This window comes from Haematobia irritans, chromosome 4 (assembly GCF_050003625.1).
Source record: "Haematobia irritans isolate KBUSLIRL chromosome 4, ASM5000362v1, whole genome shotgun sequence".
Classification (NCBI taxonomy): Eukaryota; Metazoa; Arthropoda; class Insecta; order Diptera; family Muscidae; genus Haematobia; species Haematobia irritans.
Window position 1 is genome coordinate 12,085,804 of NC_134400.1, and position 27,345 is coordinate 12,113,148.

Sequence of the window (27,345 nt, forward strand, 5' to 3'; positions counted from 1 at the left end):
ATTGAATTTAATTTGAATTCATATTTAATTTCCGTTTCCTCCCCTTTTTGCAACCATCCCATACAGCCAAACTCAAATTAATCAGCCTATAGGTATAGGCAGCAACAATTTTTAATACGGCTACATATTATTATCGTTCAACTATATTGAAATCATTAAATATGCTTATGGATTTTAACAACGATATATATGTAGGAAATAATAATATCCTATTTTTAACCCCCTCCTCTCGCTTTTTCTATATACAATCAACAAATACAAAAATGTAAAAAAGGAGATTATATAGTATATAAATAATTATTTATTGGTAAAATGTTGATTTTAAGTACAGTTCTTTTCGTTTGGTAAAATATTTTACTATAGAAATCAAAAGGAGTTAAGACGCTTGGCTATCAAGCCAAAAACTTCCAAATCAAAAAAAAAATCACAGTTTTTATTCAGTATTTCGTATTTTATACAAAATTTTATTTCTATAGAAAATTTTAACAATATTTTATTTCTATAGAAAATTTTCTCAAAATTTTATTTCTATAGAAAATTTTCTCAAAATTTTATTTCTATAGAAAATTTTGTCAAAATTTTATTTCTATAGAAAATTTTGTCAAAATTTTATTTCTATAGAAAATTTGTCAAAATTTTATATCTATAGAAAATGTTTGCAAACTGTTATTACTATAAGAAATTTTGCCGACATTTTTATTTATATAGAAAATTTTGTCAACATTTTATTTCTATAGAAAATTAATCAAAATTTTATATCTATAGAAAATTTTTGCAAAATTTTATTTCTATAGAAAATTCGTCAAAATTTAAATATCTATAGAAAATGTTTGCAAACTGTTATTACTATAAGAAATTTTGCCGAAATTTTATTTATATAAAAAATTTTGTCAATATCTTATTTCTCTAGAAAATTTATCAAAATTTTATATCTATAGAAAATTTTTGCAAAATTTTATTACTATAAGAAATTTTGCCAAAATTTTTTTATATAGAAAATTTTGTCAACATTTTATTTCCATTATAATTTTTTTCTACATTTTATATCTATAGAAAATTTTCTCAAAATTTTATTTCAATAAAACTTTTTTGCCAAATTTTATCTCTATAGAAAATTTTGTCAAAAATTTTATTTCTATAGAAAATTTTGTCAAAAATTTATTATTTGTAGGAAATTTGTTAAAAATTTTTTATCTATAGAAAATTTTTCTACATATCTAAAGAAAATTCTATTTCTATAGAAAAATGTTCAACATTTTAGTTTTATAGAAAATTTTGTACAAATTTTATTTCTATAGAAAATTTTGTCAAAATTTTATTTCTATAAAAAATTTTGTCAAAATTTTATTTCCATTATAAATTTTTCCTATATTTTATTTCTATAAAAATTTTCTCAAAATTTTATTTCTATAAAAAATTTTTTATTCGTTTTGTTTGTTATTGTTGGTTTCTCTTCAATTATTATTGTTGTAACAATAATAAAATTTTTTTGCACAATTTTGTTTCTATAGAAAATTTTGTCAAAAATTTTATTTCTAAAGAAAATTTTGTCAAAAATTTATATCTATAGAAAATGTTTGCAAACTGTTATTACTATAAGAAGTTTTGCCAAATTTTTTTTTATATAGAAAATTTTGTCAACATTTTATTTCCATTATAATTTTTTTCTACAATTTATATCTATAGAAAATTTTCTCAAAATTTTATTTCAATAAAACTTTTTTGCCAAATTTTATCTCTATAGAAAATTTTGTCAAAAATTTTATTTCTATAGAAAATTTTGTCAAAAATTTATTATTTGTAGGAAATTTGTTAAAAATTTTTATCTATAGAAAATTTTTCTACATATCTAAAGAAAATTCTATTTCTATAGAAAAATGTTCAACATTTTAGTTTTATAGAAAATTTTGTACAAATTTTATTTCTATAGAAAATTTTGTCAAAATTTTATTTCTATAAAAAATTTTGTCAAAATTTTATTTCCATTATAAATTTTTCCTATATTTTATTTCTATAAAAATTTTCTCAAAATTTTATTTCTATAAAAAATTTTTTATTCGTTTTGTTTGTTATTGTTGGTTTCTCTTCAATCATTATTGTTGTAACAATAATAAAATTTTTTTGCACAATTTTATTTCTATAGAAAATTTTGTCAAAAATTTTATTTCTAAAGAAAATTTTGTCAAAAATTTTATTTCCATTATAAATTGTTGTCAAAATTTTATATCTATAGAAAATTTTCTCAAAATTTTATTTCTATACAATATGTTGCCAAGTTTTAGTTCTATAGAAAATTTTCTTAAAATTTTATTTGAATAGAAAATGTTTGCAAAATTTTATTTCCATAGAAAAATTTGTTAAAATGTTATTTTTATAGAAAATTTTGTACAAAATTTTATTTCTATAGAAAATTTTGTCAACATTTTATTTCTATGGAATATTTTGTCAAAATTCTATTTCTATAGAAACTTTTGTTAAAAATTTTTTATCTATAGAAAATTTTGTTAAAATTTTATTTCTATAGAAAATTTTGTCAAAATTTTACATCTATAGAAAATTTTTGTACATTTTATTTCTATAGAAAATGTTGACAAAATTTTATTTCTATAAAATTTTTTATTCGTTTTATGTGTTACTGTTGGTTTCTCTTCGATCATTATTGTTGTAACAATAATACAATTTTTTTGCAAAATTTTTTTTCTATAGAAAATTTTGTCAAAAATTTTATTTCTAAAGAAAATTTTGTCAAATTTTTTTCCATTATAAATTTTTGTCAAAATTTTATTTCCATTATAAATTTTTTCTACATTTTATATATATAGAAAATTTTCTCTTAATTTTATTTCTATAAAATTTGTTTGCAAAATTTTATTTCTATAGAAAATTTTGTTAAATTTTAGTTCAATAGAAAATTTTCTTAAAATTTTATTTCAATAGAAAATTTTTGCAAAATTTTATTTCCATAGAAAATTTTGTCAAAATGTTATTTTTATAGAAAATTTTGTACAAAATTTTATTTCTATAGAAAATTTTGTCAACATTTTATTTCTATGGAATATTTTGTCAAAATTCTATTTCTACAGAAACTTTTGTAAAAATTTTTTATCTATAGAAAATTTTGTCAAAAATTTTTTATATATAGAAAATGTTGTCAAAAATTTTTTATCTATAGAAAATTTTGTCAAATTTGTTTCTATAGAAAATTTTGTCAAAATTTTACATCTATAGAAAAATTTTTCTACATTTTATTTCTATAAAAAATTTTTGACAAAATTTTATATCTGTAGCAAAATTTCTCAAAATTTTATTAATTAATTAAATGGTATATATTATTCAAATTTTGTCGACAAAATTTGGAATTTTTTCAAAATATTTAAGATCAAACGTTTCAGACACGCTTTGAGAAATTTGTCTATAGAAATAATATTTTGAACAAATTGCCTATAGAAATAAAATATTGAGGATTAAATAAGGTCCCGTAAAATAATTTTTGTGACATTATTTAATTTTTTATTTCGGGGTTTTATTGCATTTTAAGATATAACGCTAATTTTGTATATGAAAAAAAGACTCCCAAAAATTAAATAATACCCCAAAATACATTATTTTTAAAAATTCAAAAATTTTGTAATTATGACGATCATTTAATATATTTATTTATTATATGTTAATATATTTACTTACCCCTTTGATATTTATGTCCTGAACTATGTTAATTTTTGAATTACCAAAAATAATTTTTTTTCAAGGTTTTGAGCTATCCACTTTTGGGGAATGATAATTACAGCAACTGGAGATTCGATTCGGAGATTCGGCCAAAAACAAAATTTTGAGTTTCTGGTTTTTGTTTAGTTTTGGAAGTGGTATTTATTTAGTTTTAACTTTTTGTTATTTTGTGTTAATTTTAATGCAGTAAAATGTTTAGGGGCTTGTTTAAGACATTCATATAATCTGTGTTTTATTTATAATTAATACCTTAGAATATTTGCTTAACGTTTTAGTTCTTGTTTTTTGTTTTATGATTTTGGTTATAATAATATAAATTTATGAGTTTTTGTATATATAGTCAAAATTTAATTTTTGTTTGATCAAATACGGGGGAGATGTTTTTCTCCGGGGGGTGGTATCCTTAATTTTTGTTTCCAAAAAAGGGGATTTTTTTAAATTTTTGGTAAAGAAATGTGATCCTTATTTCCAAAATTTGGATTTCTATTTTTTCCACAAATTGTTTATCAAAAGGTTTTTTTATTTTTGCTTTATTTATTCAATTTTGCATTTGATTTCTAGTAAAAACATTTAAGTTTTATTTGAGTTTTTTCGGTTTTTGAGAAGAAAGGGGATTTTCATCCCCTTCTACAAAGGATTGCTTTGTTTGGTTTTCCTCCAAATTGTTTTTGTTGTTTTTGAGTGAGCTTTTCTAGGCTTTCGTATTTTTTTTAGATTTTTTTCAAAAAGGTCTTTTTTCGCTTTCGAGTATTTTTCAGAACACTGTGCTGTGATTTTGACTTGTTTTAAAGAAACATTTTTTTTGGGTCCTTGTCAGGCGAAAACAATCACAAACTTAGAATACGAAAATAATACGATTTATTTTGGATTTTTTATTTTTTGGAAAAAGTTCAATGATTTTTTTTGTTTTGGTTTTGGAAGAGGGTAAAGAGAATTATGAAAAATTTTTGTTGGGTCTTTTTACAAAATTTAACAAATTTTGGCTATTTTCTTTTGATGGTTTGAATTTTGATGGTTTTGCTTGGTATTGTGATATATCTTAGATTCCGGGGGAAGTTTGTTTATTTTTGGGGCTTGATTTTTCTGATATTATAGTGAACTATTTTACTGCATAAAATTTTTGTATCGATTTAATACCGAAATGGAGTTTTTCGAAATTTTCTTTTGAATTTTCCTTTACTATTTTTTTTTGTTTAGTTTGTTATGGTTTTTTTTGGGATTCGATTTTATTATTTCTTTTTTTTTAAGATGTGATTTTCTTCAATTATTGAGGGATTGGTTTGGCTGTTATTGTTGTTGTTGTAGTTTTTGTTTTATTAGTTGCTTTTTTTATTATTTTTTGTGAATTTATTTTATTTCCTTGGGAGAGGGAGATTTTTGTAAAAAGTTTGCTGCTGCTATATTGATTTCTTGGTTGCGGTTTGGTTGTTATTGTTGTTGTTAGATTTCGTTTTATTTAAGTTACTATATTTAATTATTTATTGTTTGGTTTGTTTGTGTGGTTTTTGTTTTGTTATTGTTACAGGTTTATTGTTGTATTGTTGATTTCTTGTTTGTTTTTAGTTTATTGTTGTTTCTGGGAGGGGGCTTCCTTATTTCCTTTTGTTGTTACTGTTGCTGGTTTATTTGTTGCTTATTTTCGTTTCTGTTGCTGTTGTTTTTGTTGTTGTTGCTGGTTCTATTTTTTATTGTATATATGTGTGTGTATGGTTTTGATTTTTTGGTTTTATTAAATTTTGTTTGTTAAATTTTGAGACAATAAACTTAATTTTTTTTTGGTTATTGAATTTTGTTATGTTGGGTAAATAAAAAATATGTTCTATTTTCGTTTCTATTTTTGCTATTTTTTCTTTTTGTATTTGATTTTTTTGAAATTTACTTTTAACTTAAAAGTTAATTAAAATTATATTTGTTTTTTGTATATATATAGAGAGAGATGAACTTAAAGTAAACGTAAATAAAATTGCACTTTATTTCAATCGTGGGGCGTTGTTTTTTTTTTTTTTTTGTAATTAGAGAGTGATGATGAGTTTGAGTCCTAAATTTCGTCAAGGGTTAGTTTGTATTGATTTTGAGATCGGCTAGGTGGTTTAGGTTGTGACGTTATAAGTTTTTTGTATAGTTTTTTTTTTTCCAATCAAACAAAACAAATATTAATAAGTATCAACAACGTTTTAACGTAAGTTTTTAAAAAATGTTCCAAACAGTCAAAAAGCACCTGTAATTAGAAACAAAATAGAGAGTTTATTATATTATATATTAACTTTTAAATAAGGAATTAACTAAATTATAAAAATTCCCAATTCCCAGTTATCAACGAAGTCAACGATTCATCCATATTATAGGAAGAAAAAAAAGAGAAAAATATTTATTTTGATATACCTGTATTTCATTTTCAATCTCATCATTTCATATCATATCATTTTGTTTTATTTTGTTCTATTTTATTTTATCTCATTTTATCTCATTTTATTTTATTTAATTTTATTTTCTTTTCTTTTCTTTTATTTTCTTTTATTTTCTTTTATTTTCTTTTATTTTCTTTTATTTTATTTTATTTTATTTTATTTTATTTTATTTTATTTTAACTTTATTTCGTTTCGTTTAGTTAAATTTCAAGTAGTTGTTATTGATGTAGGTCGGATGGTATTGAAAATGGGCCATATCGGTCCACTTTTACGTATAGCCCCCATATAAACGGACCCCAAATTTCATCCGATCCAACTGAAATTTGGTACATGATGTTAGTATATGGTCTCTAACAACCATGCAAAAGTTGGTTTATATCGGTCAATAATTACATATAGCCCCCATATAAACCGATCCCCCGATTTGGCTTGCGGAGCCTCTGAGAGAACCAAATTTCATCCGATCCGGCTGAAATTTGGTACATGATGTTAGTATATGGTCTCTAACAACCATGCAAACGTTGGTTTATATCGGTCAATAATTACATATAGCCCCCATATAAACCGATCCCCCGATTTGGCTTGCGGAGCCTCTAAGAGAACCAAATTTCATCCGATCCGGCTGAAATTTGGTACATGGTGTTTGTATATGTTCTCTAATGACCATGCAAAAATTGGTCCACATCGGCCCATAATTGTATATAGCCCCCATATAAACCGATCCCCAGATTTGACCTCCGGAGCCTCTTAGAGGAGCAAAATTCATCCGATCCGGTTGAAATTTGGTACGTGGTGTTTGTATATGGTCTCTAACAACCATGCAAGAACTGGTCCATATCGGTCCATAATTATATATAGCCCCCATATAAATCGACCCCCAAAGCCTCTTGGAGGAGCAAAATTCATCCGATCCGGTTGAAATTTAGAACGTGGTGTTAGAATGTGGTCTCCAACAAACACGCAAGAATTGGTTCATATCGGTCCATAATTATATATAGCCCCCGTATAAACCGTTCCCCAGATTTGATCTCCGGATCCTCTTAGAAGAGCAAAATTCATCCGATCCGGTTGACATTTGCAACGTGGTGTTAGTATAAGGCCGCTAATAACCATGCCAAAATTGGTCCATATAGGTCTATAGTTATATATAGGCTATCACCAATCACACAAAAATTGGTCCTAATCGGTTCATAATCATGGTTGCCACTCGAGCCAAAAATAATCTACCAAAATTTTATTTTTATACAAAACATTGTCAAAATGTTATATCTATAGAAAATTTTTTCCAAATTTTACTTCTATAGAAAATGTTGTAAAATTTTATATTGCCAAAATTTTATTTCTATAGAAACTTTAAACTTAATTATATACGTATTTAATCGGCCTTTTTTAGTTTAATATATACCACGTATGGACTATGTCGTATATATTACGGTATTAGGAAATTTTAAGATACCTTGCCATCGGCAAGTGTTACCGCTACCCAAGTAATTCGATTGTGGATGACAGTCTTCAGTAGAAGTTTCTGCGCAATCCATGGTGGAGGGTACATAAGCTTCGGCCTGGCCGTATATACTTGTTTATTTTTATTTCTTTTCGTTTTTCAGATTTTTATTTTATATTATTATTTTACTTTATTTTGTTTAATTTTATTTCATACCATATTATTTTTTATTGCCTTATTTTGTTTCATTTATTTTATTTCATTTTATTTATTTCTTTTAATTTAGTTTAATTTCATTTCATGTTGTTTTAATTTATTTTGTACATTATCTGTTTCAAAATAAATTTTTATTTATTTTATTTTTTTGCTTTGATATGTTTTTTTTATTTTATTTTATATTATTTAATTTAATTTTATTTTACGTCATTTATTTTTTTTTAATTCATTTTATTCTACTTTATTTATTATTTATTTATGTCATTTCATTTCATATCATATTTCAGTTTATTTTATTTTGTTTGTTTATTTTATTTTGATTTTTTTTTGTATTTTATTTCAAATCATTTTATTTTTTTTTTTTGCCTTATTTGGTTTCATTTATTTTAATTTATTTTATTGTATATTATTCACTTCATTATATTTCATTGTATTTATATCTTTTAGTTTAATTCAATTGTCGTTTTTACTTTATTTTGTTCCATTTTGTATCGTACTTTTTTATTTTATTTTGTTTCCATTATTTGTTTCAAAATAAATTATTTTATTTTATTTTATTTTTTATTGTCTTATTTTTTCATTTATTTCAATTTTTTTTTTGTTTAATTTAATTTTAATTTTTTATTTCATTATTTTATTTTATTTTTTTAATTGATTTGATTACTTTATTTTAATTGATTTGATTTTATTAAATTATGTATATCTTAATTTTATTTTTATTTCTTTTAGTTTAAGTTAGTTTCATTTCATTTTGTATTATTTTACTTTTTACTTTATATTGTTTCATTTATTTTATTTTTATTTTATTGTACTTATCTATTTATTTATTTAGTTTTTTTTATTTTATATATTTCAGTTTATTTTATTTTAGTTTGTTATATTTTATATCATATCATATCATATCATATCATATCATATCATATCATATCATATCACATCATATCATATCATATCATATCATATCATATCATATCATATCATATCATATCATATCATATCATATCATATCATATCATATCATATCATATCATATCATATCATATCATATCATATCATATCATATCATATCATATCATATCATATCATATCATATCATATCATATCATATCATATCATATCATATCATATCATATCATATCATATCATATCATATCATATCATATCATATCATATCATATCATATCATATCATATCATATCATATCATATCATATCATATCATATCATATCATATCATATCATATCATATCATATCATATCATATCATATCATATCATATCATATCATATCATATCATATCATATCATATCATATCATATCATATCATATCATATCATATCATATCATATCATATCATATCATATCATATCATATCATATCATATCATATCATATCATATCATATCATATCATATCATATCATATCATATCATATCATATCATATCATATCATATCATATCATATCATATCATATCATATCATATCATATCATATCATATCATATCATATCATATCATATCATATCATATCATATCATATCATATCATATCATATCATATCATATCATATCATATCATATCATATCATATCATATCATATCATATCATATCATATCATATCATATCATATCATATCATATCATATCATATCATATCATATCATATCATATCATATCATATCATATCATATCATATCATATCATATCATATCATATCATATCATATCATATCATATCATATCATATCATATCATATCATATCATATCATATCATATCATATCATATCATATCATATCATATCATATCATATCAAATCATATCATATCATATCATATCATATCATATCATATCATATCATATCATATCATATCATATCATATCATATCATATCATATCATATCATATCATATCATATCATATCATATCATATCATATCATATCATATCATATCATATCATATCATATCATATCATATCATATCATATCATATCATATCATATCATATCATATCATATCATATCATATCATATCATATCATATCATATCATATCATATCATATCATATCATATCATATCATATCATATCATATCATATTATATCATATCATATCATATCATATCATATCATATCATATCATATCATATCATATCATATCATATCATATCATATCATATCATATCATATCATATCATATCATATCATATCATATCATATCATATCATATCATATCATATCATATCATATCATATCATATCATATCATATCATATCATATCATATCATATCATATCATATCATATCATATCATATCATATCATATCATATCATATCATATCATATCATATCATATCATATCATATCATATCATATCATATCATATCATATCATATCATATCATATCATATCATATCATATCATATCATATCATATCATATCATATATCATATCATATCATATATCATATCATATCATATCATTTAATTTTTTTAAATCTATTTTATAGTATTTATTTAATCTATTTGTTTATTTTATTTCATTTTATTTTATATTATATTATTTTATTTTTATATAATATAATATCAATTTATTTTATTTGTTTTTGCTTTATTTTGTTACATTTCATTTCAATTTATTTAATTTAATTTTATTTCATTTATTTAATTTAGCTTATTTTAGTTTGTTATATGTTATTTTATTTTCTTAGTTTAGTTCATTTTATTTCATATAATTTAATTTAATTATATTTCATTTAATTTAATTTATTTGATTTTGTTTTATTTCATTTTATTAATTTCATTTCATTTATTTTATTTTCTTGCATTTTATTTTATGTTATTTTAGTTTTTTCCATTGAATTTCATTTATTTCTTTTCACTTCATTATATTTTATTTTTTTTTATTTAATTTATATTCATTTTAATTTGGTGACTCCAGTATTCCACATAAAAGTTTAAAATTTTCCTAGAAAATTCAATTCAATTCAACATCTCATTAGAAAAACAGGTTACCCGCTATTTCAACTTCCCTTATATGGATCTTATTTTCACATTCACAAATTCCAATTTGGCAACGAAAACTATGTCAGTTTGGCTAACAGGCGACAAAATAAGACTAAAACTTGTTTACTTTATGCTAAAAATTTCAAACAAAAATTAAGAATAACTAGTGCCGTTTTGTGGTCACACCACCTCCCCAAATATTAGCAGTTGAAAGCACTTCATGGATTCTTTGCCACCAAATTGTATGCATGCATCTTTTCGATTCTTTTTTTTTTTTTTGTTCCTATAACAAAATCAAATCAAATCCTAAACAAACTCCAGACAAAAGAACAATAGAAAAGTATCTGGTCCAGTAGTTATGCATGGTATGAGAAAGAGAGGGCAAGTGAAAGAGAAAAACGGGAGAGTAAGAGAGTTTAGAATCTACGAAACAACAATATCGTCGATGTCGATGATACTACTCGCACAGTGAAAAATACCAACCATTTTGACAAAAGCAGAGGTAACACAACAGAATCGCTAATAAAATTCTTTTCAAGTTCAAAACGCCGCCAGACATGCAGGAATAAACAGAAGCAACATAGAATTTTGCCAAAGCGAAGGCTTAAATAAATAATAAAAAGCAAAAGCCCTTGTTTGCTGGTGACTGGCAATCGTGGGATGGGAATACGAGTGTAATAACGGAGGGGTTGCGTATACAAACTGAGGATGTTCATGATGATGATGATGGTAGTGATTTCAACCACACATACACACTATTCAAAATAATACAAAAAGAAAATCAAAAAATATTTTGCATAGATACAAAAATCCAAACATTCACAAAAATACGAAAGTCCTCATACTTTTATATATGGGACATTCTCTAACGAATCGAAAACAGATATGGATAAAAATTTAGTAACAGCCGCCGGCTGAATTTCACTATCTGTTCGAAAGATGGAGATGGTTATACTATAATTGATTTCTCTAATTGTTGTATGTTATGTATTATTTATTATCCATAAAATTAAATTAAATGACATCATCCAAATCGTGATTTTTTAAGACTAAAACGTCTTAGCAAAATTTATCATGGAACAACCCATGTTCAAATTATTAACCATCTAATGCACCATTAATGTTTGTTTTGATCAAGTGATAAAATTATTCAGACTTTGAAACAAAGGCTTTGGGCATTAGAGGGTTAACATCACTATTGCCACAGTTAGGTAGAATTCTACCAAAAATGGTAGATTTTTTACTGCTTGGTAGATTGGTAGAATTCCTTATGTTTTGGTAGATTTTGCAAAGAGGATAAATAAACATTTGACAAAATTTTCTATAGAAATAGAAATAAAAGTTTGACAAAATTTGCGATAGAAATAAAATGTTGACAAAATTTGCGATAGAAATAAAATGTTGACAAAATTTGCGATAGAAATAAAATTTTGAAAAAATGTTCTATTGAAATAAAATTTTGATAAAATTTTCTATTGAAATAAAATTTTGACAAAATATTCTATAGAAATAAATTTTTGGCAAAATTTTCGATAGAAATAAAATTTTGACAAAATTTGCTATAGAAATAAAATTTTGACAAAATTTTCTATAGAAATAAAATTTTGACAACATTTTCTATAGAAATAAAATTTTGGCAAAATTTTCTATAGAAATAAAATTCTGACCAAATTTGCGATAGAAATAAAATTTTGACAAAATTTGCGATAGAAATAAAATTTTGACAAAATTTGCGATAGAAATAAAATTTTGACAAAATTTGCGATAGAAATAAAATTTTGACAAAATTTGCTATAGAAATAAAATTTTGACAAAATTATCTATAGAAATAAAATTTTGACAAAATTTGCGATAGAAATAAAATTTTGACAAAATTTGCGATAGAAATAAAATTTTGACAAAATTTGCGATAGAAATAAAATGTTGACAAAATTGTCTAAAGATATAAAGTTTTGATAAAATTGTCAAAATTTTGACAAAATTTGCGATAGAAATAAAATTTTGACAAAATTTGAGATAGAAATAAAATTTTGACAAAATTTTCTATAGAAATAAAATTTTGGCAAAATTTGCGATAGAAATAAAATGTTGACAAAATTTTCTATAGAAATAAAACTTTTACATAATTTATTATAGAAATAAAATTTTGACAAAATTTACTATAGAAATAAAATTTTGACAAAATTTTCTATATAAATAAAATTTTGACAATATTTTCTATAGAAATAAAATTTTGACAAAATTTGCGATAGAAATAAAATTTTGACAAAATTTTCTATAGAAATAAAATTTTGACAAAATATTCTATAGAAATAAATTTTTGGCAAAATTTTCGATAGAAATAAAATTTTAACAAAATTTTCTATAGAAATAAAATTTTGACAAAATTTTCTATCGAAATAAAATTTTTACAACATTTTCTATAGAAATAAAATTTTGACAAAATTTACTATAGAAATAAAATTTTGACAAAATTTGAGATAGAAATAAAATTTTGACAAAATTTGCTATAGAAATAAAAGTTTGACAAAATTTGCGATAGAAATAAAATGTTGACAAAATTTGCGATAGAAATAAAATTTTGACAAAATTTGCGATAGAAATAAAATTTTGACAAAATTTGCGATAGAAATAAAATTTTGACAAAATTTGCGATAGAAATAAAATGTTGACAAAATTGTCTATAGATATAAAGTTTTGACAAAATTGTCAAAATTTTGACAAAATTTGCGATAGAAATAAAATTTTGACAAAATTTGCGATAGAAATAAAATTTTGACAAAATTTTCTATGGAAATAAAATTTTGACAAAATTTTCTATGGAAATAAAATTTTGACTAAATTTTCTATAGAAATAAAATTTTTACAAAATATTCTATAGAAATAAATTTTTGGCAAAATTTTCGATAGAAATAAAATTTTAACAAAATTTTCTATAGAAATAAAATTTTGACAAAATTTACTATAGAAATAAAATTTTTACAACATTTTCTATAGAAATAAAATTTTGATATTTTTTTCTATAGAAATAAAATTTTGACAAAATTTGCGATAGAAATAAAATTTTGACAAAATCTTCTATAGAAATAAAATTTTGGCAAAATTTGCGATAGAAATAAAATTTTGACAAAATTTTCTATAGAAATGAAATTTTGACAAAATTTTCTATAGAAATAAAATTTTGGCAAAATTTGCGATAGAAATAAAATATTGATATAATTTGTTATAGAAATAAAATTTTGACAAAATTTACTATAGAAATAAAATTTTGACAAAATTTGAGATAGAAATAAAATTTTGACAAAATTTGCTATAGAAATAAAAGTTTGACAAAATTTGCGATAGAAATAAAATTTTGACAAAATTTGCGATAGAAATAAAATTTTGGCAAAATTTGCGATAGAAATAAAATTTTGACAAAATTTGCGATAGAAATAAAATTTTGACAAAATTTGCGATAGAAATAAAATTTTGACAAAATATGCGATAGAAATAAAATGTTGACAAAATTGTCTATAGATATAAAGTTTTGACAAAATTGCCTATAGAAATAACATTTTGAAAAAATTTTCTATAGTAATAAAGTTTTGACCTAAATAAGATTTTTTTGTTTGGTAGTTTTTTTGGTAAAGTTTTCCCCCAATTCTGGTAGATTATTTTTGGCTCGAGTGGCAACCGTGGTTAACAAAGGTAATATGTCAGCTTACTAAGGTATACGAATATGTTTGCCACACACATGCAAATATACGCCCAGTTCATAACACGTGAAGGCGAATTAGATTTATTTGGAAGCACTCTCATTTGTACAATGCCAAATGCATATGCCAACATTTAAACACCCACCCACCCACATGCCCACTGGTATTTCAACGAACCCTTGTGCTTAACACGATTCTTGTTGAGTTGAGTATCAGCTTTGTTTGTAGTTATGTTGTTATTGTTGTTGTGTTTTACGAAATGTGTGCTCGGGAGCAATGACCAATTACAAGGCATGTAAGTTTGTTGTTGTTTTTTTTTTAGAGAAATCATTGTGAACCTTTGGGAAAGATATATGAAAACGGATTATCTAAAATCTAGTGAAATTATCTGGATCAAATTTATCTTGAAATATAATATGTACTATATATATATATGTCCCTACTTTGGAGGTAAAATTCTTAAACGATCTACAGATATCCATCCGTCTGTCGTAATCGTCGATTGACTAAATTTTATTTCAAGAAGATATATGTGTGAGTTACATTCACAGTAATACATATGTTGTGGTTATTATGAACTGATGTGAAGTGTGGTATATGTAGCGGTTTAAGAGAAGTCGCTTAAACTAAAGACATGTCCGTCTGTCAGTCCTTTGAAATTATGTTAATTTCTGAAACCAACAAGATATCACCTTGAAACTTTGCACAAGTAGTTCTTATGAGAATAGGTCAGCGAAAATAGAATAGGTATAGCCTTCATATAGACCGATCGCGGCGTCTTCACACAAATTGGTTCATAAATTATATACGCAAAAAAAGGTGATCTCTATATGACATTAAAACTATTTAAAACATTTTTAGTTCATGGAATCATTATGTTTTCCTTGACTTTAATAATTTTTGAATGAATTAAAAACTAGGGAAAATTATACGCAAATGAAGCATAAAGATTTACTAAATTCGTGTCTCACACAAAATAGTTCAGAAGATACATTAAACAAAAATTTATTCGCCTTTAAAGAAATAACTTTACCAATGAAAGATAACAAATTCCACGAAACTTGAGTCTCCAGGCGACTTAAGAAATCAGATTATTGAATTTAAGACCAAATAAAGTTTCGTTTCGGCGGAAAGAATTATTGTTCCTCAGCATAAACCAATTCTTGCCTCTTTTGGGGCACATATTCCATTCCATAAACTACCATAACACCCATACATTTATAGCCTACATTAAAAACCATTCAGTGATTTGATTTCCTAAGCCACCAGGAGACTTAATTTTCAAAATGGCAAAAATATCGATTCTTTAAAAGCCTCCCAAACTTGGTTAAAATTGAAATTACAATTACACTAAAAGAAGAGTTTTCTTTCCTGGAGAATGAAATTTTCTTTTGACGCTAAAAAAAATGTTCCTTTTAATCAAATAAAAAATGAGAAAGAGAATAGCTAAGTTAGGTTAGGTGGCAGCCCGATGTATCAGGCTCACTTAGACTATTCAGTCCATTGTGATACCACATTGGTGAACTTCTCTCTCATCACTGAGTGCTGCTCGATTCCATGTTAAGCTCAATGACAAGGGACCTCCTTTTTATAGCTGAGTCCGAACGGCGTTCTACATTGCAGTGAAACCACTTAGAGAAGCTTTGTAAGCCTCAGAAATGTCACCAGCATTACTGAGTTGGGATAATCAACAGCTGAAAAACTTTTTGGTGTTCCGTCGAAGCAGGAATCGAACCCACGACCTTGTGTATGCAAGGCGGGCATGCTAACCATTGCACCACGGTGGCTCAGAGAGAATAGTTGCTCGCGAGTTATAAATTTTGGTTTATTTGCTCTTAAAGAAAATACTTGTCTGAAATTTCGTTTGGGAGGAATGTAGTTTTTCTTTGGGTGTACCAAGAATTTGGTGTAAAAATCTTGACTCATAATTAAATATACTCCCCGTATTAATCAATCGCCAGATTTTACTTCTCCTATTGATGGATGTGTTTACTTGATCAGAACCTAATAAAATTCTGGGCTATATATTTTATTTATTAGTTTTTCAAAAATAAATGCGAAGAATAATTAAAATGCAAAGAATTTTTATATATTTTTTTATTATAAAATTATTAAAAAAAATGATTATAGTTTTGAAGAAATTTCGTTTATTGATTTTGTTACATATTTTGATGAATGTTGTCGAATTTGTTTTATTTATTTATTTATTTTTTTTCATATTTATACTTATAGGGATTTTGTTTTTTGTTCATTGCTTAAAAAGTTTTTTTTTTTAATTTTTGATTTTAATATAGCAAGGTATATATTTGTTTTCTGTTTTTAGATTTTAGATAATAATATGCTAAATTAATTTTTTTTTCATATCACAGCATTTCACATATTCAGCATAGTTATATACTATTAAAAGGAATGGTCTTGTTTAAAATATTTAATTATTATCTAATTTAATTATTTATTAATTATTATTTAATTATAAATATTTAATTATTATCATAGAGTTTTATAAAAATTGCATAAATTTTTTATCCATGTGTCAGATTGTATTTATTTTTTATCCACTGTTTATAAACTAAGATTGCAATTTTTAACTATGATTGTAAGCCGTCTTATTCAACAATTTAGTTTTAAACAAAGAGAAAGATACTTTTATATATCATAAAATAAATTATTAAAATTATGAGTTTAAAATTATGAGATATTTTTTATAATTTTTTCAATTAAAATTTTGTTTATAATTTCGTAAATTTTTTTATTAGTTTATTTATGCCATTTTTGTCTCCGTTAAGTATATAAAAATCTAAGACGTCGTATTAATTAATTTATTATTAAACCAAAAAAAACATAATTTCATTTATAATTAATTATTAAATTGTTTTCCTTTATTTGTAGTTTATATGACATTTTTTTTTCTTTCCTTTTTGTTTGAAACTCAAAGCTTACTTCACAGTGAGAAATAGTTTAGTTTTTGTTTATAGATTTTTTTTTTAATTTATTTATAAAAAGAAATATTTTAAATAATTTGTTTATTATATAAATGTTAAAATTTTCTAAAAATTATTTTAGTTTATAAAACTCTTTTTTTATACACTTTTCATAAATTATTTCAGAGTGATAAATTGTTTAGGTTTTGTTTACAGTATGCTTCATTTTTACTTTAATTTATAAAAAAAAAAATATTTTAAATAATTTGTTTATTATATAAATGTTGAAATTTTCTAAATATTGTAGTAGTTCATGGAATTACTCCCTAAATATTTTTTTTGTATAAAATGTTTTTATAGATTAAACATACATTTTATTGAAACAAAAATATTTTTCATTGTTTTTTTATATCTGCTTACGTTGATTTATTTCGGTTAAATACAAATAGACATATTTTAATATTTTATAAATTATTTTTCTTATAAATTATTACATTTTATTTTATTGTTTTTTTTTCTTTTGTAACTTTCACTGTTCTCATTATATTTACAAATTGTTATATTTTTTCTTATAAATTATTAAATTTTGTTTTTTTTTTTGTATTTTAGTTCACTGTTCTCATTATCTTAATTTTTTTAATTTTGTTATAATAAATTTATTGGTTTTATATTTGTTTTTTTTTTTAATATTTTTTTCTTCGTTTTTTATATATTATTTTTTTAGATAGTACTTTTCTTAATAAATGATTAATTTTCTTAATTAATCATTAAATGTTCATATTTTTTTTTAATTCATGTCCCTCTTTTTTGTGGTTTTGCTCATAGCACGTAACTTTGGTATAAATAAAATTTTTTTATATCATAATAACTATTAATTTATTTAATAAATTTTAAATTTTTTATTTCATTTCCCCAGATTTTTCTAGTTTTTAACACAGTTCTAAAATTTTAACGAATCTTTGTAAATGTGTTTTATATATATTTATATATTTTTTTATTTCATGTCCCAGGTTTTTGTAGTTTTATTCACTGTTCTTAAATTTAAATGGGTTTTTATTTCATTTTTGGTTTTTGTAGTTTTATTCACTGTTCTTAAATAAGTTTTATATATTTATAAATATTATAAATATTGGAAAATGTTTTATTTATACCCCAGGTATTTGTAGTTTTATTCACTGTTCTTAAATTTAAATAAGTTTTATATATTTATAAATATTATAAATATTGGAAAAAGTTTTATTTATACCCCAGGTATTTGTAGTTTTATTCACTGTTCTTAAATTTAAATGGGTTTTTATTTCATTTTTGGTTTTTGTAGTTTTATTCACTTTTCTTAAATTTAAATAAGTTTTATATATTTATAAATATTATAAATATTGGAAAACGTTTTATATATTTATACATTTTTTAGAATTTTTTTTTCTATTTCATGTCCACAGGTTTTTGTACTTTTTGTCCTTAAATTTAAATGGTTTTTTGTTAATGTGTTTTATATATTTATAAATATTCTTTGTTTTAATATTTTTATCCCAATGTCCCCAGGTTTTCTGTAGTTTTGTTCACTATCCTTAAATTTAAATGATTTTTTGTAAATATATTTTATATATTTATAAATATTTTTTTTTTTTATTTTATTATAGTAATAATCAATTTTTTTTATTTTATTTTCGTTTTAGTTCATGTCTACAGATTTTTTAATTGTTAATTGGTTATACACCTAAATATGTTCTTTTATTTAGCTTGATTAAAGCTAATTTTTATATAGTACAACAAATTATTCGATTTTCTTTATTAATTATTAAATTTTCACAATTTTAGTTTAATTCATGTCCAACTGTTATCTTTGCTTTTAAATTTAACTCATAATATTATATTATTTAATTTACCAAACCATTTTATATTGTTTAATGGATTATTTATAAACTTTTCCATATCTCAGTTTTTTTATTATTTATAAATATATGTTTTTTTATAAATAAGACATTTCCATATCTCAATTTTTTATAGTTAATAATTTTAATTTTTTTTTATAAATAAATATTGAAATTTTTCTTGGTTCATTGGTCCGTCTTTTTCATAGTTCATTATCACATTTTTATATATTATTTTTTATATGTATAATTTTACAACAAATATCATTGGGAGCATAGGTCATATCCTATTTTTTTTTATTTATTTATTATTATTTTTCAAATTTCTGAATTTCCAAAATCTCCAACTTTTTCTTCACTAATTTAGCCTTATTTCCATGGTATTCAATTCATTATATTTAGTTTTTGGATTTTGTTTTTATTTATTATAAGTTATTTTTTTATTATTTTTTTAATTCACAATTTCTTTAATATCTAAAGTTTTGTTTTGGTTCATAATGCCTATATATTTTTTTTTTGCTTATTCTCATTTTATTTATGCATATGATTTATTTTCTCACTTAATTTTTATATATTCATTCATTTAATTTATACACTTTGTCATTTATTTTAGATTCAAATAATGCACTGCACTTTTTGGTGTATTTTGGTTTTGCATGTTTTTGTTGTTCTTGTGCTCATTATTCTTTGGCACGCAAATCGACGTCACGTTTATTTTGCCGGTTAGTTAGAGCAAAAATGTGTACACACACGCACACACACACACACAAAGCAATACAAACTCTATTGGACTTAGAAATCTACAGGGGAGATGTATAGAAAGAGAGAAACAAATTCCCCACGAATTCAAGTCGCAACAACAATAACAAGAAAATCGTGCAAAATTTCTATACACGATGTTCGGCGTAGACAATTTTAGCGTCGGTGGTACTATACAACAAATCATAAATAATAATAATAAGAACAACAACAACAATGATGTCATAATACAAAAACAAAAAATACTCGTAATCAAATGTTTGTTTAGGGAAGCGTTAGGCCAAATAAATAAAAGGGAATTTATAGATATGGGATTATGGTAAAATTTTTTATTGTTTTGTTCCTTCCTTCCTTCCTTTAAAATAAAAAAGACATTGAAGTAGCGCTTGAGTTATTAAATTAATCATCTTAAACCCTATCAAGATACTAATACTAATGATTAAAAACACATTTCCAAAAAGGTAAAGGGCCAAACGATGTCCATCTTATATATTCATAGAGTATCTTTCACTTAAAAACAAAACCATAGTGTACCTAGTCCACACAAGATTTACTCAAAGTGTCTCGAAAAACAAAACCAAGACATTTTATTTCTTTGGTATGTTAAGATATTTTTTGTTTTGCTCCCCCCTCCCCAAAAAAACACATTTTACAAGAATGAAAGACTATGCACATACACACACACGCACACACAAAGTCTCACGAAAACTAAAGAAATAAAAATTTCACTAAAGTTGTCTTCTTTTTGATTTAGTCTTAAGAAAAAGGACAAAAACAACCACACACACACACATACTAGACCCCATGTCTCACAAACAATTCAAGCTAAGAAAAACGAGACCCATAAGAAGAAGCAGAGATGATGATGATGACGAACAAAAAAAAAACACAACCAAGTACAACCAAAAGAAATCCAGAAGTTGTTGAGTTATTTTTGGAATACACAAGACCGGAGAATTGGCAAAGGCAAAAATAAAATTTTTTAAAAAATGCTTAACCAACAAGCGCCACGCGAAACGCACCGAAAACGGCCAAAAAGATGAATATAAGCAAAAATCTTTTGTAAATGTTCAAGAACCACACAAATCTGCTCGGAGTCGTACGTGTGTATGTCGGTATACGTATGATGGGGGAACTACAACGAACTACACTAACAACATTGAGAGACAGAGGACAGGCAAAAAAAAAAAAAACGTACAGATATATTGGCGTAAAGGGGCTCATGCATACAACTCAAATTCATACATAGAATGTGCATTATAGCAATGCGGTGGGGTGTATTGCACATGACCAGAGTGTGTATGAGCGTGTGTATGCATAACTCAAGCAAAAAAGTTACACTCATGGTATATACACACATTGGCATACACACATATGCTGCTCCACCAAACAAAAAGGAAATCCAAGTAAAACGACGACGACGTTGAAAACTCTCAGCCATACTTCGTTTGCAAACATCCATCCATCTAGCCAAGGTAGTGGAGCAGCATTGGTGACAACAACGACGATGTTGAACATTTAAGGATGGGGGTGTAGTTGAGATTTGTTGTCTTCTTTTTTTGTTGTTGTTAGTGTGTGTTCTCCAAAAGAGAGTGCGAGTGGAGTTAATGATGGGGGGAGATCACACTGTAGGCATTTATTATGAGAAGAGTGTCTTACTCATATGGATTAAGAACTACCTTGCCAGATGCTTTATATAAATATAAAAAGCGTGTTCCCAGAAAAAAAACACCGTTAATGTTAAACAAATTTTTGTTACATCTTAAATGAAAGAAAATGAAAATATTGACAAAATATCTACAGAAATAAAATATTTAGAAAATATTGTATAGAAATAAAATTTCGACAAAATTTTCTACAGAAATAAAATTGTTAGAAAATTTTCTATATAAATAAAATTTTGAGAAAATTTTCTATAGAAATAAAATTGTTAGAAAATTTTCTATAGAAATAAAATTTTGAGAAAATTTTCTATAGAAATAAAATTTTGACAAAATTTTCTATAGAAATAAAATTGTTAGAAAATTTTCTATAGAAATAAAATTTTGAGAAAATTTTCTATAGAAATAAAATTTTTAGAAAATTTTCTATTATATTTTCTATGTTAGAAAATTTTCTATATTCTATATATATTTTGAGAAAATTTTTTATGAAATAAAATTTTGAGAATTTTTATAGAAATAAAATATAAAAATAAAATTTTGACAAAATTTTCTATTGAAAAAAAAATTTTACAAAATTTTCTATAGAAATAAAATTTTAATAAAATTTTCTATGGAAATTCAATTTTGACAAAATATTTTACAGAAATAAAATTTTTAGAAAATTTTCTATAGAAATAAAGTTTACATAAAATTTTCTATAGAAATAAAATTTTGACAAAATTTTCAATAAAAATAAAATTTTTAGAAAATTTTCTATAGAAATAAAATTTTGACAAAATTTTCAATAAAAATAAAATTTTTAGAAAATTTTCTATTGATTTATTTGGTTTCTTATTCGATCTTTTTCTGTTTTAATAAAAATGCTTTATTTTGTCAAGCTTGAGATCTGTTTTGTTTTTATTCTTTTCAATTCATCCGTCCTAATATTTCGCAATTTTCTTTGAATTGCTTCATCAGAGGTGTATGATATATGCGTCAATCACTACACAAAATTCTTATTAGAGCATCACTGCTCTCGTCAGCTTTCGCTATTGCACAGTGCAATAGCGAAAGCTGACGAGAGCAGTGATGACGAGAAAAATTTCTATAGAAATATCATTTTGAGAACACTTTTAAGAGAAATAAAATTTCGACAAAAATAAAATTAAAATTTTGACATAATTTTTTTCTTGATTCTTGAATTTTGAGAATAAAATGTTGACAAAATTTTCTATAAAAATGAAATTTTGACAAAATTGTCTTTAGAAAAAAAATTTAGAAAATTCTCTATAGAAATAAAATTTTGAAAAAAGTTTCTATACAATTATATTTCGAGAAAATTTTCTATAGAAATAACCTTTTGAGAACACTTTTAGAAGAATTAAAATTTTGACAACATTTTCAATATAAATAAAATTTTGACCAAATATTTTCTATAGAAATAAATTTTTTAGAAAAAATAGCATTTTGAGAAAATTTTCTATAGACATAAAATTTTTAGAAAATTTGCTATGGAATTACATTTTTATATAGAAAAATAAAATTAGAGAAAACAATTTATATAGAAATAAAATTTTGAGAAAATTTTCGATAGAAATAAAATTGTGACAAAATTTTCGATAGAAATAAAATTTTGACAAAATTTTCTATAGATATAAAATTTTGAAAACATTTTCTATAGAAATAAAATTTTAAGAAAATTTTCTATACACTCAAAAAAAGTGTACTCTCTATTTCACTAAAGCCATATTAACTTTATATTAGTTCATAGAATCATTATGTTTGGAAAAAGTTTATTTTAGTCAAATAATTTTTTGCGTATGTTAGTTAAATGAACTAAAAAACGGGAAAAAGTTATACACAAATAAAGCATAAAGATTTCTTAATTTCGTATTTCTTACAAAATAGTTCATTATTTCTTTAAATTTGTAAATTTTACCAAAAATGTGTCCATCATGAACTTCGTATGTCACTAAAGACATTCTTGCAATTTTGAACTCCAAGATTTCTCTTAAAACTAAAAAATTTTCTTTAACTACTGAAAAAATTCAGTTATGTCTAATAAATTTTCTTGAATTTGTCGAAAAATATTTACTTATTTTTGCCATATCGGAGTGATACCAGCGCTTGTAATACCGTTTAGTTAAAATTTTCTAAAAAAGTTCCAAATTTTCTAAAATTAATCGAAAGTTGTCTTTCCTGGTGGGTTCACTGTTTTTTCAGTGTAGAAATAAAATTTTAACAAAATTTAATATAGATTTATAATATTGACAATATTTTCTATAGAAATAAAATGTTGACAAAATTTTCTATAGAATATTTTCTATAGAAATAAAATGTTTATAAAATTTTCTGTAGAAATAAAATTTTGAAAATTTTTTCTATAGAAATAAAATTTTAAGAAAATTTTCTATAGAAATAAAATGTTGACAAATTTGTCTATAAAAAAATTGAGAAAAAAATTGGAGAACATTTTCTATAGAAAAAAAACGTTGACAAAATTTTTATAGGTAGTTGGTGATATTTCGTAAAATTTTCTTAAAATTTTGGTAGATCCCAAAATTTTTTTTGCTAATCTGGCAACTCTTAGCAGGAATGGGAAGATATCATGGTGTGTAGTGGGATATAATTATCCCACTAGATGGGGGAATTGATGTTCTGATGAAGATAATGTCGGGGAAAATAAGGATGATGGGAGGATTTCTTTTTTTGGAGATATCATTAAGGAATATTATACATTACACTTTTGCCTATTTACTGCACAAACACAAATGTATTTCTCAAGTTAAAAAAACAGTAGCACCATCAACATGCCGGTCTCCCCAAAATGAGAATAAGATATTTCTCTCTAGCTGTGGGGGCTTCTCATTATACTCCAAGCACACATGCATACATTTTACACCTAACCCTTTTTTTCTCGCAATACGGAACAAAGGAAAGCCTCTCATTGGCGACCACATACGCAAAATACTTAAGTTTTTCTTTCTTTTCTGCAACTACGTTCTCTTTACAAGTAAAAAAAAACCACTTAAAAAGAATTGTAAACACAGGACTTTGAAGAGTAAACCCCAAGATTGAAGAAAAAAACACAATAGCAGAATACAAGCCACAATCTGAGAACACAATATACAAAAGAACAACACAACAAGGGCGGCGGCGACGGCGACAACGATGTAACGTTATAACGTCATATAAAAAAGTTACGCCTGGCCTTACCGAACAGTTGAAATGTGAGCGACGTACTAAACGAAAAATCAACTAAAAAAGATGCAGATTGCCCGCGTAAAGTGAAGGCTAAAACAACAACTACAACAACAACGACAAAAACAAGAATCTGGCTAACATTATCTTCTTATACACATTGGCATTATTTTCCCTTGCCACAGCACACGCTAAAGAGAATCACATTAAAAACAACTATAACATCAGGTGCTGATTCAGTGGGGTAGGAGAGTGTGGACTGCATGCATAAAAACTCCTCACATTCATATATACAACGCCAGAGGTAAACAGAGTAAAACTTTTGCAAGCAGCAGCAAATAAATTTTGTATGTAATGCCCAAAAAGTGCATACTTGAGATGGCTACGAACTGCAATCCAAAGTCAGAGTAAAGTAACTGCTGCTTTATATCTATAGAATGCGCCAATACACAATAGAGAAAAATAAGAAACTAAAAACTCCTATATTTTTCCCTCTCTCTCTCTCGTTCAGTAGCTCATTTTGCATTCTATATATTGGAAAACTTTGTACTCAGAGAAAGCCCCCACAAAAAACCCAGCAGTGAACACACGCACATACCAAAGCCTATCTGTTATCATATCCCCCACCCATAGTTTTACTCTGACTTTAACAGAGAGCAAGAAAGAGAAGGAGAGAGCAAGCGAGACCATTAAATGCATTTGGTCACAATAGTAGGTGAAATTGCACTGTGCCGGCAAAACCCCAAATCGCATCACTTACTGCATGCACTCTCGCTTGCCTTAACAAAACAGAGACCAAACACCAACACCCATATACCGGTTACTTTACATACATACACAACCACATAAAATCAGCGCACGCGCCATTCAGTGCCAAACATTACTTTGAATTGTTCCTCATCCATAATGCATTTTTCGTTAAAGAATATAAAATAAAACTAATGGGGAATAAAAATTTCGAAAACTCTCAATTAAGAGCGATGGAAATGGAAATTTTTAATGGAAGGTATTATACGAATTTCATATATCCTACACTAAAATTGTACAGATTATGTTGTAATAGAAGACAAATTTGACTAAGAGGTTCTTTCCCATTGTACCCATGCAATTGTTTTACATGCAAGTATATCTGTCGAATAAGTTAGGCATCGCCCTAAGGAGGCCTATTTCGAAGGCCTAGCGAATATATATATTTTTCCCATAATTTAAATAAGTTTAAGATGGCGAAATAAGATGATATATAGTGTCATATCCATTGATAACTACTCGCTCGACTCCATTTGTAAAACATGCCTTAACATGGATACTTATTTTTATGGCCAAATAGAAATCAAGTGAAGTAAAATTCTCTATAATTTTTTGTTGTTTTTTGGTAACTCCAAAAAAAACACATATCGACCGTTTTGTTGTTGTTACTGCCCCTTGTTAGGTTTAAGTTGCGATGTGTTTGTGTATGAGTGTGTAAGTATTTCCTTATGAATGTTTGTGCTGAACGGCACATGCAGTCACAATAGTGAAGGTGTTTCACTTCACATACTCACTAAGTGCAATAAGAGTTTTTTTTTATTAGAATTTCACATACTTATGTATAAATGAGTATAAATATGAATGTAAGGCATCTATGTTATATATAGCAATGAATTTTGCATGTATATATCGACACTTACTCGAATAAAAAAAATATCTTTGTTTTCAGGAGCAAGACACTATATTTTATTTTTATTGCTCTATCTTAAGTATATTGAGACAATTTCGTATAGAAATAAAATTAAAAAACAAGAAAAAATTATAAAAATAAAAATTTTAATTTCTTTTAAATAAGATTTTGTGAACGATTTTCTATAGAAATAAAATTTTGACAAAATTTTCCATAGAAAAAAAATTGAAACAAAAATTCTATAAAAAGAAAATTTTGACAAAATTTGGTTTAGAAAACAAAATGTTTTATAGAAATAAAATTTTGACAAAATTTTCTATAGAAATAAAATTTTGACACAATTTTCTCCAGATATAAAATTTTGACAAAAGTTTCTATAAAATAAAATTTTGACAAAAGTTTCTCTAAAATAAAATTTTGAGAAAATTTTCTATAGAAATACAATTTTGAGAAAATTTTCTATAGAAATAAAATTTTGAGAAAATTTTCTATAGAAATAAAATTTTTCAAAAATTGTCTATAGAAATAAAAATTTGCAAAAATTGTCTATAGAATTAAAAATTTGCAATAACCTTCTAAAGAAATAAAATTTTGACAAAATTTTCTATAGAAATAAAATTTTGAAAAAATTTTCTATATAAGCTAAAATTTTGACAAAATTTTCCACAAAAATAAAATTTTGACAAAATTTTCTATAGAAATAAAATTATGAAAAAAATTCTATAGAAATAAAAGTTTGAGAAAATTTTCTATACAAACAAAATGTCAACAAAATTTGCTATAGAAATACAATTTTGACAAAAT

General features: G+C 24.1%; 1 protein-coding gene across 4 annotated transcripts in view; it reads right to left on the reverse strand.

Annotated features, from left to right (window-relative positions):
• Positions 1-24,916, reverse strand: part of jim (zinc finger protein jim) — an 89,408-nt gene extending 64,492 nt beyond the window's left edge. For all 4 annotated transcript variants that reach the window (XM_075308338.1, XM_075308337.1, XM_075308336.1 and 1 more), the window contains exons 1-2: positions 24,900-24,916; positions 3,685-5,944 (exon numbers count right to left, since the gene is read on the reverse strand). The gene's annotated coding sequence lies outside the window, so the exon portion shown is untranslated. The remainder of the gene's footprint in view (positions 1-3,684; positions 5,945-24,899) is intronic.
• Between the last annotated feature and the right edge of the window lie 2,429 nt (positions 24,917-27,345).